Source organism: Oncorhynchus gorbuscha, linkage group LG24 (assembly GCF_021184085.1).
Source record: "Oncorhynchus gorbuscha isolate QuinsamMale2020 ecotype Even-year linkage group LG24, OgorEven_v1.0, whole genome shotgun sequence".
NCBI classification, from domain to species: Eukaryota; Metazoa; Chordata; class Actinopteri; order Salmoniformes; family Salmonidae; genus Oncorhynchus; species Oncorhynchus gorbuscha.
In genome coordinates, this window is record NC_060196.1 from 17,118,459 (window position 1) to 17,134,243 (window position 15,785).

At 45.9% G+C, this 15,785-nt stretch overlaps 1 protein-coding gene across 4 annotated transcripts in view; it reads left to right on the forward strand.

Moving 5' to 3' along the window:
• The window catches only part of LOC124012776 (catenin alpha-2), a 711,900-nt gene that overhangs the window by 353,703 nt on the left and 342,412 nt on the right, over positions 1-15,785 (forward strand). Inside the window, exon 1 of one of the 4 annotated variants that reach the window (XM_046326731.1) lies at positions 4,461-4,653. The exons of the other annotated variants lie outside the window; for them this stretch is intronic. The gene's annotated coding sequence lies outside the window, so the exon portion shown is untranslated. Of the gene's footprint in view, positions 1-4,460; positions 4,654-15,785 lie in introns of those variants that run through there. 4 annotated transcript variants of the gene reach the window in all.

Here is a 15,785-nt window from a genome sequence, read left to right on the forward strand (position 1 = left end):
GTTGTCCGGAGACCTATGAGCCCTGGTCAAAAGTAGTGCCCCGTATATGGAGAAGGGATGCAACTGTGGATGAATCCAAGGTGTTTGGCAAAGCTGCCTACAAATACGCACAGCAATGACATATGTTTCCTGTTCAAACACGTGCCACAATTGCAGAGCATCGTCTTTAGAGCGCCGTGCGTAATCTTCCAGCTCGCATCAAACATGACGAGGCACCCTTTCTCTCTTGTCGTCTTCACCGAACCAGCATTACCCACCCAATACGGCTGTAACTGTGCCAAACGGGGTCAGCGAGGTCAAATTGGAACGGAGACGTCATCCAAATAACTCCTGATAGTGTCGCTTGGTGTTTTGCGTGTGTTTCACTTGTGCTTTATAGAAGTATACCGTTATTGTCCAAAAGCAGACGCTGGGACACAACAGGACTCGTAGGGATCTTCTGCTCTCCCCATAGCATAACCCTTTTTGGTTCCAGGTAGAACTATTTTGGGTTTCATGTTGAACCCTCTGTGGGTTCTACATGTAACTCAAAAGGGTTCTACCTGGAACCAAAAGACTTCTGCCTGGACCAAAAAAGGGTTACTCAAAGGGTTATCCTATGGGGACAGCTGAAGAACCCCTTAAGGGTTATTTAGGTTGGCGACCATACGAGTATTTCAACACCTAAGCTTCTGACTGGTTCGGCTGGGTAGCCTTCTATCTCACTTGTTCTTTCTCCCACCCTTCTCTATTTGTCTCTCACACGCAAACACACTGACACACACACACACACACACACACACACACACACACACACACACACACACACTGTGCCCACAGCTGGGCTCTGCCTGAGCGTTTTGTCCCTGTGTCAGGTTAGCCATCAGTAATATTTACCATAACACAGTACTGTACAGTCAGTCCCTCAGCCTGCCTGCTTGCTGTATGTTTCCAGTGCTGAAGGCCAAACATGATTAAACATTCACATTAGCACAGGCTTTACCATGACAGAACAATGCCATGGCAAATGCTATGGAAATTATACTGGGAGAAATCAAATATATGAATATCAACTCTGTTTAGTGGTAGTAGGAATGGAGTCGCTGTCATATTGCCTTTGCTTTCCCTGTGACACAATCTACATATGACTGTGTCTGTCTTTTGGATTATTTCCAGACTGATTATGAATCATTGCGAATACATGCATTTGAATATTGAGTCACGGAGAAGGAATCTTAAAATGTTCTTGTTTTGGATCCCTCCAGAATAACCAGCAGTGAGCTGTGGTACTGGTGCTGGACCCTCCCTAATGTTGTCGTACTTGTTCACCGGAATGTATTTGTTCCACAAAGTTTGTTTCCATCTCAAACGATCCAATCAGCATGCTGCCACATCTCTGACTCATGCTTAAGCACTAGGGACCCAGGCACAGCTCCCGCATATCTTGTCTCCGTTTTGTCTTTCAGCTGATTTATATTCAGGAAAGCCACAGAACGATGTGACCGAAACGAATGGCAACAGCAACAAAAATGGCGGGGAACGGGAAAGTGAGCGAGGGGAGCACTACGATATGGGCCCAGAGAAGCTGTGATGATGTTGACGGCGTAGGTCATGCACATGGGAGCTGCTCTAGTTCCGAGGGCGGAGCGCCATGACACACTTAGCGGGCAAAAGCTTCTGTGGCGCCACGGTTTAACGGGCGGAAAGAAGGGAAGGAGAACATTTTAAAAATAAATACAAACGGAAACATGAAAAAGCTCCGGCTGTGAGCGGCTGATGAGAAAGAGAGGGTGCCCATCGTCGTCACCCCCCCCCCTCCCCGAGCGGTGTGTTCCCCCAAGCATGACTCACAGCCCCCTCAGTCCCTTGCACTCCCCCCTCTCCTCACCTGATGAGCGGAGTAAAGCAACACATGCCCTGTTTGTGTTGCAGTCAGTTGCTGACAGCAGTCTCTGGTTAAGCTTTGTGAGCCTCTGAAAATACTGTTCAATCTCTATTTTAGCCTAGGAAACCAATGACACTTTCGAGTTTAACTCGCTCAAACGCTATTCATTTGAAGGTCTTGAAAAGTTTAACTTTACCAACTTCTATTCAGAGCTGCTCAACATGTTACAATGTGTGCTCAGGGACACCAACATCAAGACATTTCCTGTTATCTGAAACTTGAGTTCTTAACTGTGTCTGAAATTGCATCCCATTCAATTATATAGTGCACTTAAAGCCAAGAGTAGTGCACGATAAAGGGAATAGAGTGACCTCTGGAAGGAGAACCAGAGGGAGGGGTGTTTGGCTGTCCATACGCAGCCATGCATGGGTTAGTAGCAGATAGCAGCAGTGTGCTAGCTCCCAGCACTACGCGAATGTGTTAGGCTAAGCTAACACGTTTAGCATCTCCAGACCTCCACGCATACAAGCCGCTGATGCGCGCCTTTGGAACGTCTACATTTTCAAATCGTTTGGATATACACCATCACAACACATCTATTTATTTTATGCAGGTTTGAAGAAACATTATGATATGAAGAACATTTCTTTCAGAAGAACGTAATGAGTTGATCCACTGTATGTTATCTGGCTATGCGCCATGCCATCGGCTGTAGGCTTGTTCATTTAGCAGACAAGATAGGCTTATAAGTCCCGTGCCATTATTTTACATTATAGGATTTCAGTAAGAAGATTATAATTGAACTCAGCAGAATAAAAGCGAAAGCATGTTTTTCCCATTCCAGAGCATAATTGTGCACATGAAGTGGCTATGTTGAGCTAAAAGTGATCATTTGAAACGGGTCTTATATGCTAGATTTAGAGTTACCGTGTTTGGCTACTTTAATTGTGAACGATACAAGCCATAGAATGCCTTAGAAGTCAAAAACGTGTATGGGCTGCATGGTGTGACGATAGACTATCGATGATTTGAGAAAGCTGCTTAAAAAAAAAAAAGCGTGCGCTCTGTGCCTCGCCTCAGGCTGCACACGCTGTTCTCTCATCAAGTTATCATAGTTTCACCCACCAGACGATTCATCATTTAATCTTGTGTTTACTACATGTGTAATATTAGTTTCAATTTAGAATGGCTCATTATGAAATGGGCAGGAAAAGGGGCAAGAGAGAAAAAATAAATGTCATCCGTTTGCACTCGAATAGAGAATGGAGGCCACTTTCCCCAGCAGTTCATTTCACTCATGTCGGACAGGCTACTCCGGTTATTTCCTGGTGCAACAGGTGATATTCCTCCCCAACTCTGTATGCGGCGTAGGCTATCCAACCCTGTCACTTGATTTGGGAAACCCAGTGAAATCTGTTTGGGAACATCGACAGAAACATGTTTTCACAGCGTAACATATGTCATGAAGTTGACAGTCCCCCTCTGCACAATTGAGAAGGAATGAAGGAGAGGGAGAAAGGGAAAGGGGGATTGGATACCTTGTCAGTTATTCAACTGAAATGTGTCTTCCGCGTTTAACCCGTCCCCTCTGAAACAGAGAGGGGAGGCGATGGAAACACACAGTGGTGAGATTTTATTTAACTAAAAGTAATGTGTCAGCCTATTAATTATGAAAATATTTTTAAAAATGCCCTGGATTATTCAAACTCAAAAACAAATTCACTATAAATGAAGCTAACTCTGAATTTGTTTCATTTAGGCTAGACCAATTATGTACCAAATATCTTAAATCAGTATCGTTGTTACGAATCCCTTTTGGCCCGACAGTCTAGGGGGGATGGTAATGAGACACATAACATAACTCATGCAAATTATTATTGTGACAAAGTAAAAGTGTGCACGAAATAACCACGACAACAGAAATCTACCGTCAAACTCTAGGTTTATTTATAAACACACGGTAATGGGGGGAGCAGGAAAAGGGGCTGAGCTGGACCCAAGAAAAGAAACAATAAATATACAAAAACACACCCCTAAGCTAGACTACTTTAACAACAGCTAACTAACTAACCAAAAATACAGTGGGTGGTCCGCCCAGTTCTAACTAGTGTATTTAACAAAGTTCACCTACGGGTAGTGTATGCCCATGGGCGACTTGTCTTGGTTTCCCCTTTTTCCCACCAGCAACAAACAAACACCATAACCAAAAACAATACTCACAGGTGATGACAAAGTGCTATGGAGGTGCTTTAAACAAAAGAGAGGTTAAGACACAAAGCGAGAGTGAAACACAGAGACCTACAGACATGGCATTTACAGAGAGATTGAGCTGAGCTCTAGAACAAACAAATGATGGGGTTTTTAAACCATGGGGAAGGAACTGTGATAGGATAGGAAGTAGGAGGAGGTGTGTCTTCTGATTGATGATTGATTGTTGACTGATTGGGTAGTGACGGTTTTCACCTGTGAGGGGAGAAGGAGAGAAAAGAAACACACACACAGGATACACACACACACAGGATAACTGTATCCGTAACAATCGTGTATGTGTTTCTGCCTTGTGTAATATGCGGTAGACTATGTATTGATTAATGGCACAATCATTATTTTAATTCATGGTATTTCTTTCGGGTTTAGTCTAAAGTATAGGGCTATGCTCTAATATGCATATGATGGTTTTTAAATGAATCATCACGTTAGAAAGCGCTGTCCATTTCAACAACATCCACAACGACCATGTCACTCTGTTTCAACATGGTGTTGTACTTCAAATTCATCATCACATTGAGGTGAGTTTTAATAGTATGATGGGCCTACTGTTTTGATGATCAGTGTTTAATGAGATTTTTAATTGTCTTTGCATTGATGTCAGTGTGATTAGAGGAACAATAGAGACCTGATTACCAGGACATTAGGACCTGATGGAGGGACAATAGAGCCCTGAGTACCAGAACATTAGTACCTGACGGAGGGACAACAGAGCCCTGAGTACCAGGCCATTAGGACCTGATGATCGTTAGCGAGCTGGGTATTACTAACACGTTTTTTAAATGTATTTTTTATTTAAGCTTTATTTAACTAGGCAAGTCAGTAAACCTGTCTAGGCCTGGGGTTCTGCGTTCCGCTAGCGGAACCCCTCGCCAATAGCCAATAGCCAAAGTTGCAGTGTGCCAAATACAAATCAACAGAAATCTCATTATCAAATTTCTCAAACAAACAATAATTAGGCACCATTTTAAAGATAAAATTCTCGTTAATCCAGCCAAATTGTCTGATTTCAAAATGCTTTACAGTGAAAGCTCCACAAACGATTATGTTCGGTCACCACCAACTCACAGAAAAACCCAGCCATTATTCCAGCCAAAGAGAGGAGGCACAAAAAGCACAAAAAGAGATTAAATTCATCACTAACCTTTGATGATCTTCATCAGATGACACTCATAGGACTTCATGTTACACTACATGTATGTTGTGTTCGGTAAAGTTCATATTTATATGCAAAAATGTTATTTTACATTGGCGTGTTATGTTCAGTAGTTCCAAAACGTGGTGATATTGCAGAGAGCCACATCAATTCACAGAAATATGGAAATAAATGTTGATGAAAATACAACTATTATACATAGAACTTTAGATACACTTCTCCTTCATGTAACCGCAGTGTCAGATTCTTTTTAAACTTTACAGAAAAAGCATAATCTGAGAACGGCACTCAGAGCCCAAACCAGCCAGAGAAATATCCGCCATGTTGGGTAGTCAACATTATTCATAAATAGCATTATAAATATTCACTTTACCTTTGATGATCTTCATCAGAATGTACTCCCAGGAATCGCAGTTCCGCAATAAATGCTTGTTTTGTTCGATAATGTCCATCATTTATGTCCATTTATGTCCAATAGCTTCTTTTGTTAGGGCGTTACGTAAACAAATCCAAAAGCGCGGTCTGGTCCATTTGGACGAAACATTCAAAAAGTTATATTACAGGTCAAAGAAACTTGTCAAACTAAGTATAGAATCAATCTTTAGGATGTTTTTATCATAAAACTTCAATAATGTTCCAACTGGAGAATTCCATTGTCTGTAGAAAAGCAATGTAACGAGAGCTACCTCTCAAGTGAAAGCGCGTGACTGAGAACGAGGCTGTAGGCCCCTTAGTCAAACAGCTCCCATCCGGTCCCCCTTCACATGAGAAGAATGAATCAACATTCTAAAGACAGTTGACATCTAGTGGAACCCTTAGGAAGTGCAAAATAACCCATATCCCACTGTGTATTCGATAGGGGCTGAGTTGAAAAACTACAAACCTCTGATTTCCCACTTCCTGTTTGGATTTTTTTCTCAGGTTTTTGCCTGCCATATGAGTTCTGTTATACTCACAGACATCATTTAAACAGTTTTAGAAACTTCTGAGTGTTTTATATCCAATACTACTAATAATATGCATATATTAGCATGTGGGACTGAGTAGGAGGCAGTTCACTCTGGGCATGCTATTCATCCAAAAGTGAAAATGCTGCCCCCTATCCCAATTAAGAACACATTCTTATTATATACAATGATGGCCCCCCCCGGCCAAACCCGGACTACTCTGGGCCAATTGTGCACCACGCAATGAGACTCCCAATCACGGCCGGTTGTGATGCAGCCTGGATATCCAGAGTGCATAAGAGGGGATTACTGTTTCTAAGAGGTCACTTAGAATGTTACTGCAGTCGTGACTCATAACTGCCTGTGTTGCGGTAAGACCCACACCGCAACACCCTTAAGTATGACCTTTCCCTTCAGCAAAATGATCTGTGTTTTCGGGGACTCAATCGATATCTTAGCGGGTCAGTTACAGCGGGAGTTCAAGGGTACGCAAGACAAACGAGCAAAAATGCCTGGCCCTGACGGTCCATCCCTCATGTTAATTGGGTGATGTGTAAAGTGACGGGCCGCTCCTAATCCTGTCATTAATCTGGTGATTTGTCACTGGAAGGATATGTCGCCCAGCTGCAACATTGTGCTTCAACCTCACCCTGCCTGACCTCTGCTCTGAATCACTACGCCACACCGAAACTAGCTGCATTATTGGCGATCTTCCGATAGTTCTACTTAAATGCCGTTTCTAACGCAAACAGCAGATGGATGAATTTGTCTTTAATGTGTTGAGTCGCATTTATAGAGAGCAAATGCTGCTGTCATTTGATGGAAGCGTTTGACGTCACTGTGACTCTTAGGCGGAGTGACGAGGCAGATGACGTAGTTCAGTAGTAGAACATGGGTCTGGCTCCAAACCAAAGATCCTGTTCCATAACAAGAGGCTTAGCAGCCATGTTGTAATGATGGTTCACCTTTTGAAGATGAACAAACGGGCTCTTTTGTCTCCTAATCACAGATACTGTGTAGTGTGAATATCACCCAGCTGACTAAATGCATCACTCGGCCTCGGAAGAAAAATGCATTCTCCCCAGAGAATCATGCACAGGGCATCTTGCTTTTCTTTGTGTCTTTGACTCTGAGAGAGTTTCTTTGAAGTGTCCCGCCCGGCAGCAGAGCCGGTGAAATGAAGGGGGCTTGCGAGGGCCAGTCCAGCAAACGGAGGAGAATAGCATTAACCTCACCACTAGTAGGTCTTAACTGGAAGCAAAGCAATAAAACAAGCTGGGAGGCGCCAGACTACCAGACAGGCAGACAGGTCTGCAGGCATACAGGCAGAAAGACAGACAGACATGCAGGCAGGCAGAAAATCTGACACACAGGCAGACCGAATGACAGACAGACAAATCACAACAACACAAATGCTTAGTGAAAACGTGTGTTTTTCCAGCATGGAATAAGCAAGGAAAAAAGACACGGTCAACAAACAAATGAATAGATTTTCTTCTTCGTATAAAAGTTACATTTTGTCAATCCACTCCAAGGCCAGTGCTATATTCACGGCGGCACGGTGTGAAATAAGCGACACGGCATTTAAATCCATTTTCTATTGTCCCCTCGGAAGTGAACGGTGTTTGGCGAAGGCCTTCCTACCATTGTCGAAGTGAGTCACGGTCAAACAGTAAGACAGAATAAGGCAAACTTACGTTTCTTAAACACAGCTTGGAACTGGGAAACCATCTCCCAAAGCAGTAGAAAAGAAAAGGGAGACCGTTCTCCAGGCAGACACAATATATTCACTATTTATTTAACTAGGCAAGTCAGTTAAGAACAAATTCTTATTTACAATGACGGCCCACCCCGGCTACACCCTAACCCGACGCTGGGACTCCTGATCACGGCCAGTTGTGATGCAGCCTGGAATCCAACCAGGGTCTGTAGTGACGCCTGTAGCACTGAGATGCAGTAGACCTTAGACCGCTACGCCACTCAGGAGCTCTGGTGTGTGTAGCTGTGCAATATATTCCATTTGACCAGAGCTCTCACTTAAGTATTAGTAGTGGTTTCCTGCTGGGGTAGTAAAATGTGAGTTTTTGGTCTTGGTAGTGTATAATGCTGCAATGAGTAAATTGGCTGTGATATTAGGTGCCCCTTAACCCACCCAATGTTTCTTTAATGGTGAACTTTGACAGCGGGAACTGAAGACAGTAGAATAGAAGTCATTGTGAGGAGGATGATAACCGAGTACCTATGCCCTGTCGTGATTGGACAGGGAAATTTGATTCGCAACCGGTACTTCTCATCAACCCCTATACAGGTGTTGTAATACAGATAACGTCTGAGATTTGCCACACACAATCTCTCTCTCTCTCTCTCTCTCTCTGTCTCTCTCTCGCTCTCTCTCTCTCTCTCTCGTGCCCGTAGGAACAGTCACTCTAAAATCAATATGTTGCCCCTTTCTTTATTCTGCTAGGATTGTTCCAGAGAGTGGGGAGGTGATCTGTCAGACGGGCCGGGCTGAGCTCACAGTCTGCCCGGCGACGCTCACACCCTTCATTTGGGACACTGTGCCAGACCTCGCTAACCTTTGAGTGATTATGTTCCATCCTCTCTCTCTCTCTCTCTCTCTCTCTCTCTCTCTCTCTCTCTCTCTCTCTCTCTCTCTCTCTCTCTCTCTCTCTCTCTCTCTCTCTCTCTCTCTCTCTCTCTCTCTCTCTCTCTCTCTCTCTCTCTCTCTCTCTGACTCTTCTATATCTCTCTTTCCCCATTTTGTTTTCTTCTATCCCGTCCGTGCAGTGCAGTCTGACATGGGGCGGTGTGACACACACAAACGTCTGTCCCACCTCTCCCCCAACAAGCCTCAGGTGCGCCCACTCAGCACCCGGTGCCAGTTTCCATTACGGCAGGCCTTACATCACCCACACCAAGGCCACAAGGAAGAGCCATCCATCTCCCTGTGGTTGTGGGAGGTGGAACACACAGTAGAGATGCATAGGGTTCTTTTATTTGATTTACAATGGATATAGCCCTAAATGGCTGTATGGCCAATGCTGTCACAGAAGAGGCCTTGTATTGACTGGAGACGGCATCTTTAGTTTCTCTTTGGGGGAAAGTAATATTCCTCCGCTGCTGTTTTCATCACAACACCCCGAGCCATGCACCCTACTTCCCCCATCATAGGGAGCCATGCACCCTACTTCCCCCATCATAGGGAGCCATGCACCCTACTTCCCCCATCATAGGGAGCCATGCACCCTACTTCCCCCATCATAGGGAGCCATGCACCCTACTTCCCCCATCATAGGGAGCCATGCACCCTACTTCCCCCATCATAGGGAGCCATGCACCCTACTTCCCCCATCATAGGGAGCCATGCACCCTACTTCCCCCATCATAGGGAGCCATGCACCCTACTTCCCCCATCATAGGGAGCCATGCACCCTACTTCCCCCATCATAGGGAGCCATGCACCCTACTTCCCCCATCATAGGGAGCCATGCACCCTACTTCCCCCATCATAGGGAGCCATGCACCCTACTTCCCCCATCATAGGGAGCCATGCACCCTACTTCCCCCATCATAGGGAGCCATGCACCCTACTTCCCCCATCATAGGGAGCCATGCACCCTACTTCCCCCATCATAGGGAGCCATGCACCCTACTTCCCCCATCATAGGGAGCCATGCAGCCTACTTCCCCCATCATAGGGAGCCATGCAGCCTACTTCCCCCATCATAGGGAGCCATGCACCCTACTTCCCCCATCATAGGGAGCCATGCACCCTACTTCCCCCATCATAGGGAGCCATGCACCCTACTTCCCCCATCATAGGGAGCCATGCACCCTACTTCCCCCATCATAGGGAGCCATGCACCCTACTTCTCCCATCATAGGGAGCAATGCACCCTACTTCCCCCATCATCTACGTGCTCCCTAATACTTACAAGAAGTATCAGCGGCACAAAATGATCAGTAACACTGGTATCTCCGAGTGATTGCACTGTAATTAAACACACACAGAGGGAATGCTGGGTAATTGATGCACATTGATCTCTTGACAAGATAACTCTTCCCTCTATTGTTGCGACTCGGCAGGAAAATAGGGAGCTAAAAAATAATTTGTCTGACAGAAATGCAGGCACTGGAAGTAAAGAAGGGGAAAACAGAGAAACGACAGAACGAGATAAATATCACATGGAAAAGGAAGAAATAGAAATGAATTCAGTTTTTCCGGGGTAAAAATATCTAATGGGTTGATATGGGTTAAAGATGACGTTGTTTTGCCCTTGGTGCTAATAGACTGATAGACTAGAGAAAAATGACATAGTTCTGTCTCAACTCTCCTGGTCTACTCACTGCACTGTAGATGCATCTCTCCACTCTCACCTTGTCTCTCTGTATCTCCAATCTCACCTTGTCTCCCTGTATCTCCACTCTCACCTTGTCTCCCTGTATCTCCACTCTCACCTTGTCTCCCTGTATCTCCACTCTCACCTTGTCTCTCTGTATCTCCACTCTCACCTTGTCTCCCTGTATCTTCACTCTCACCTTGTCTCTCTGTATCTCCACTCTCACCTTGTCTCTCTGTAACTCCACTCTCACCTTGTCTCCCTGTATCTCCACTCTCACCTTGTCTCTCTGTATCTCCACTCTCACCTTCTCTCTCTAACTCCACTCTCACCTTGTCTCTCTGTATCTCCACTCACCTTGTCTCTCATCTCCACTTGTCTTGTCTCTGTATCTCCACTCTCACCTTGTCTCTCTGTATCTCCACTCTCACCTTGTCTCTCTGTATCTCCACTCTCACCTTGTCTCTCTGTATCTCCACTCTCACCTTGTCTCTCTGTATCTCCACTCTCACCTTGTCTCTCTGTATCTCCACTCTCACCTTGTCTCTCTGTATCTCCACTCTCACCTTGTCTCTCTGTATCTCCACTCTCACCTTGTCTCTCTGTATCTCCACTCTCACCTTGTCTCTCTGTATCTCCACTCTCACCTTGTCTCTCTGTATCTCCACTCTCACCTTGTCTCCCTGTATCTCCACTCTCACCTTGTCTCCCTGTATCTCCACTCTCACCTTGTGTCTCTCTGTATCTCCTGTCTCTCACTCTTGTCTCCCTGTATCTCCACTCTCACCTTGTCTCTCTGTATCTCCACTCTCACCTTGTCTCTCTGTATCTCCACTCTCACCTTGTCTCCCTGTATCTCCACTCTCACCTTGTCTCTCTGTATCTCCACTCTCACCTTCTCTCTCTGTATCTCCACTCTCACCTTGTCTCTTTGTATCTCCACTCTCACCTTGTCTCTCTGTATCTCCACTCTCACCTTCTCTCTCTAACTCCACTCTCACCTTCTCTCTCTAACTCCACTCTCACCTTGTCTCTCTGTATCTCCACTCTCACCTTGTCTCTCTGTATCTCCACTCTCACCTTGTCTCTCTGTATCTCCACTCACACCTTCTCTCTCTAACTCCACTCTCACCTTGTCTCTCTGTATCTCCACTCTCACCTTGTCTCTCTGTATCTCCACTCTCACCTTGTCTCTCTGTATCTCCACTCTCACCTTGTCTCTCTGTATCTCCACTCTCACCTTGTCTCTCTGTATCTCCACTCTCACCTTGTCTCTCTGTATCTCCACTCTCACCTTGTCTCTCTGTATCTCCACTCTCACCTTGTCTCTCTGTATCTCCACTCTCACCTTGTCTCTCTGTATCTCCACTCTCACCTTGTCTCTCTGTATCTCCACTCTCACCTTGTCTCCCTGTATCTCCACTCTCACCTTGTCTCTCTGTATCTCCACTCTCACCTTGTCTCTCTGTATCTCCACTCTCACCTTCTCTGTATCTCCACTCTCACCTTCTCTCTCTGTATCTCCACTCTCACCTTGTCTCTCTGTATCTCCACTCTCACCTTGTCTCTCTGTATCTCCACTCTCACCTTGTCTCCAGGTATCTCCACTCTCACCTTGTCTCTCTGTATCTCCACTCTCACCCTGTCTCTCTGTATCTCCACTCTCACCTTGTCTCCCTGTATCTCCACTCTCACCTTGTCTCTGTATCTTCACTCTCACCTTGTCTCTCTGTATCTCCACTCTCACCTTGTCTCTCTGTATCTCCACTCTCACATTGTCTCTCTGTATCTCCACTCTCACTCTCACCTTGTCTCTCTGTATCTCCACTCTCACCTTGTCTCTCTGTATCTCCACTCTCACCTTGTCTCTCTGTATCTCCACTCTCACCTTGTCTCTCTGTATCTCCACTCTCACCTTGTCTCTCTGTATCTCCACTCTCACCTTGTCTCTCTGTAACTCCACTCTCACCTTGTCTCTCTGTATCTCCACTCTCACCTTGTCTCTCTGTATCTCCACTCTCACCTTGTCCTCTGTGTCTCTCTCACCTGTCTCTCTGTATCTCCACTCTCACCTTGTCTCTCTGTATCTCTGTATCTCCACTCTCACCTTGTCTCTCTGTATCTCCACTCTCACCTTGTCTCTCTGTATCTCCACTCTCACCTTGTCTCTGTATCTCCACTCTCACCTTGTCTCTCTGTATCTCCACTCTCACCTTGTCTCTCTGTATCTCCACTCTCACCTTGTCTCTCTGTATCTCCACTCTCACCTTGTCTCTCTGTATCTCCACTCTCACCTTGTCTCTCTGTATCTCCACTCTCACCTTGTCTCTCTGTATCTCCACTCTCACCTTGTCTCTCTGTATCTCCACTCTCACCTTGTCTCTGTATCTTCACTCTCACCTTGTCTCTCTGTATCTCCACTCTCACCTTGTCTCTCTGTATCTCCACTCTCACCTTGTCTCTCTGTATCTCCACTCTCACCTTGTCTCTCTGTATCTCCACTCTCACCTTGTCTCTCTGTATCTTCTCACCTTGTCTCTCTGTATCTCCACTCTCACCTTGTCTCTCTGTATCTCCACTCTCACCTTCTCTCTGTATAACTCCACTCTCACCTTGTCTCTCTGTATCTCCACTCTCACCTTGTCTCTCTGTATCTCCACTCTCACCTTGTCTCTCTGTATCTCCACTCTCACCTGTATCTCCACTCTCACCTTGTCTCTCTGTATCTCCACTCTCACCTTGTCTCTCTCTCCACTCTCACCTTGTCTCTCTGTATCTCCACTCTCACCTTGTCTCTCTGTATCTCCACTCTCACCTTGTCTCTCTGTATCTCCACTCTCACCTTGTCTCATCTCCCTCTCACCTTGTCTCTCTGTATCTCCACTCTCACCTTGTCTCTCTGTATCTCCACTCTCACCTTGTCTCTCTGTATCTCCACTCTCACCTTGTCTCTCTGTATCTCCACTCTCACCTTGTCTCTCTGTATCTCCACTCTCACCTTGTCTCTCTGTATCTCCACTCTCACCTTGTCTCTCTGTATCTCCACTCTCACCTTGTCTCTCTGTATCTCCACTCTCACCTTGTCTCTCTGTATCTCCACTCTCACCTTGTCTCTCTGTATCTCCACTCTCACCTTGTCTCTCTGTCCTCTCACCTCCATCTCTCACCTTGTCTCTCTGTATCTCCACTCTCACCTTGTCTCTCTGTATCTCCACTCTCACCTTGTCTCTCTGTATCTCCACTCTCACCTTGTCTCTCTGTATCTCCACTCTCACCTTGTCTCTCTGTATCTCCACTCTCACCTTGTCTCTCTGTATCTCCACTCTCACCTTGTCTCTCTGTCTCTCTGTATCTCCACTCCACTCTCACCTTGTCTCTCTGTATCTCCACTCTCACCTTGTCTCTCTGTATCTCCACTCTCACCTTGTCTCTCTGTATCTCCACTCTCACCTTGTCTCTCTGTATCTCCACTCTCACCTTGTCTCTCTGTATCTCCACTCTCACCTTGTCTCTCTGTATATCACCTTGTCCTGTATCTCCACTCACCTTGTCTCTCTGTATCTCCACTCTCACCTTGTCTCTCTGTATCTCCACTCTCACCTTGTCTCTCTGTATCTCCACTCTCACCTTGTCTCTCTGTATCTCCACTCTCACCTTGTCTCTCTGTATCTCTCACCTTGTCTCTGTATCTCACTCTCACCTTGTCTCTCTGTATCTCCACTCTCACCTTGTCTCTCTGTATCTCCACTCTCACCTTGTCTCTCTGTATCTCCACTCTCACCTTGTCTCTCTGTATCTCCACTCTCACCTTGTCTCTCTGTATCTCCACTCTCACCTTGTCTCTCTGTATCTCCACTCTCACCTTGTCTCTCTGTATCTCTGTATCTCCACTCTCACCTTGTCTCCTGTACTCCACTCACCTTGTCTCTCTGTATCTCCACTCTCACCTTGTCTCTCTGTATCTCCACTCTCACCTTGTCTCTCTGTATCTCCACTCTCACCTTCTCTCTCTGTATCTCCACTCTCACCTTGTCTCTCTGTATCTCCACTCTCACCTTGTCTCTCTGTATCTCCACTCTCACCTTGTCTCCCTGTATCTCCACTCTCACCTCTCTGTCTCTCTGTATCTCCACTCTCACTGTATCTCCACTCTCACCTTGTCTCTCTGTATCTCCACTCTCACCTTGTCTCTCTGTATCTCCACTCTCACCTTGTCTCTCTGTATCTCCACTCTCACCTTGTCTCTCTGTATCTCCACTCTCACCTTGTCTCTCTGTATCTCCACTCTCACCTTGTCTCTCTGTATCTCCACTCTCACCTTGTCTCTCTGTATCTCCACTCTCACCTTGTCTCTCTGTATCTCCACTCTCACATTGTCTCTCTGTCATTGTCTCTCTGTATCTCCACTCTCACCTTGTCTCTCTGTATCTCCACACTCACCTTGTCTCTCTGTGTCTCCACTCTCACCTTGTCTCTCTGTAACTCCACTCTCACCTTGTCTCTCTGTATCTCCACTCTCACCTTGTCTCTCTGTATCTCCACACTCACCTTGTCTCTCTGTGTCTCCACTCTCACCTTGTCTCTCTGTAACTCCACTCTCACCTTGTCTCTCTGTATCTCCACTCTCACCTTGTCTCTCTGTATCTCCACTCTCACCTTGTCTCTCTGTATCTCCACTCTCACCTTGTCTCTCTGTAACTCCACTCTCACCTTGTCTCTCTGTATCTCCACTCTCACCTTGTCTCTCTGTATCTCCACTCTCACCTTGTCTCTCTGTATCTCCACTCTCACCTTGTCTCTCTGTATCTCCACTCTCACCTTGTCTCTCTGTATCTCCACTCTCACCTTGTCTCTCTGTATCTCCACTCTCACCTTGTCTCTCTGTATCTCTCCACCTTGTCTCTGTATCTCACCTTGTCTCTCTGTATCTCCACTCTCACCTTGTCTCTCTGTATCTCCACTCTCACCTTGTCTCTCTGTATCTCCACTCTCACCTTGTCTCTCTGTATCTCCACTCTCACCTTGTCTCTCTGTATCTCCACTCTCACCTTGTCTCTCTGTATCTCCACTCTCACCTTGTCTCTCTGTATCTCCACTCTCACCTTGTCTCTCTGTATCTCCACTCTCACCTTGTCTCACCTTGTCTCTCTGTATCTCCACTCTCACCTTGTCTCTCTGTATCTCCACTCTCACCTTGTCTCTCTGTATCT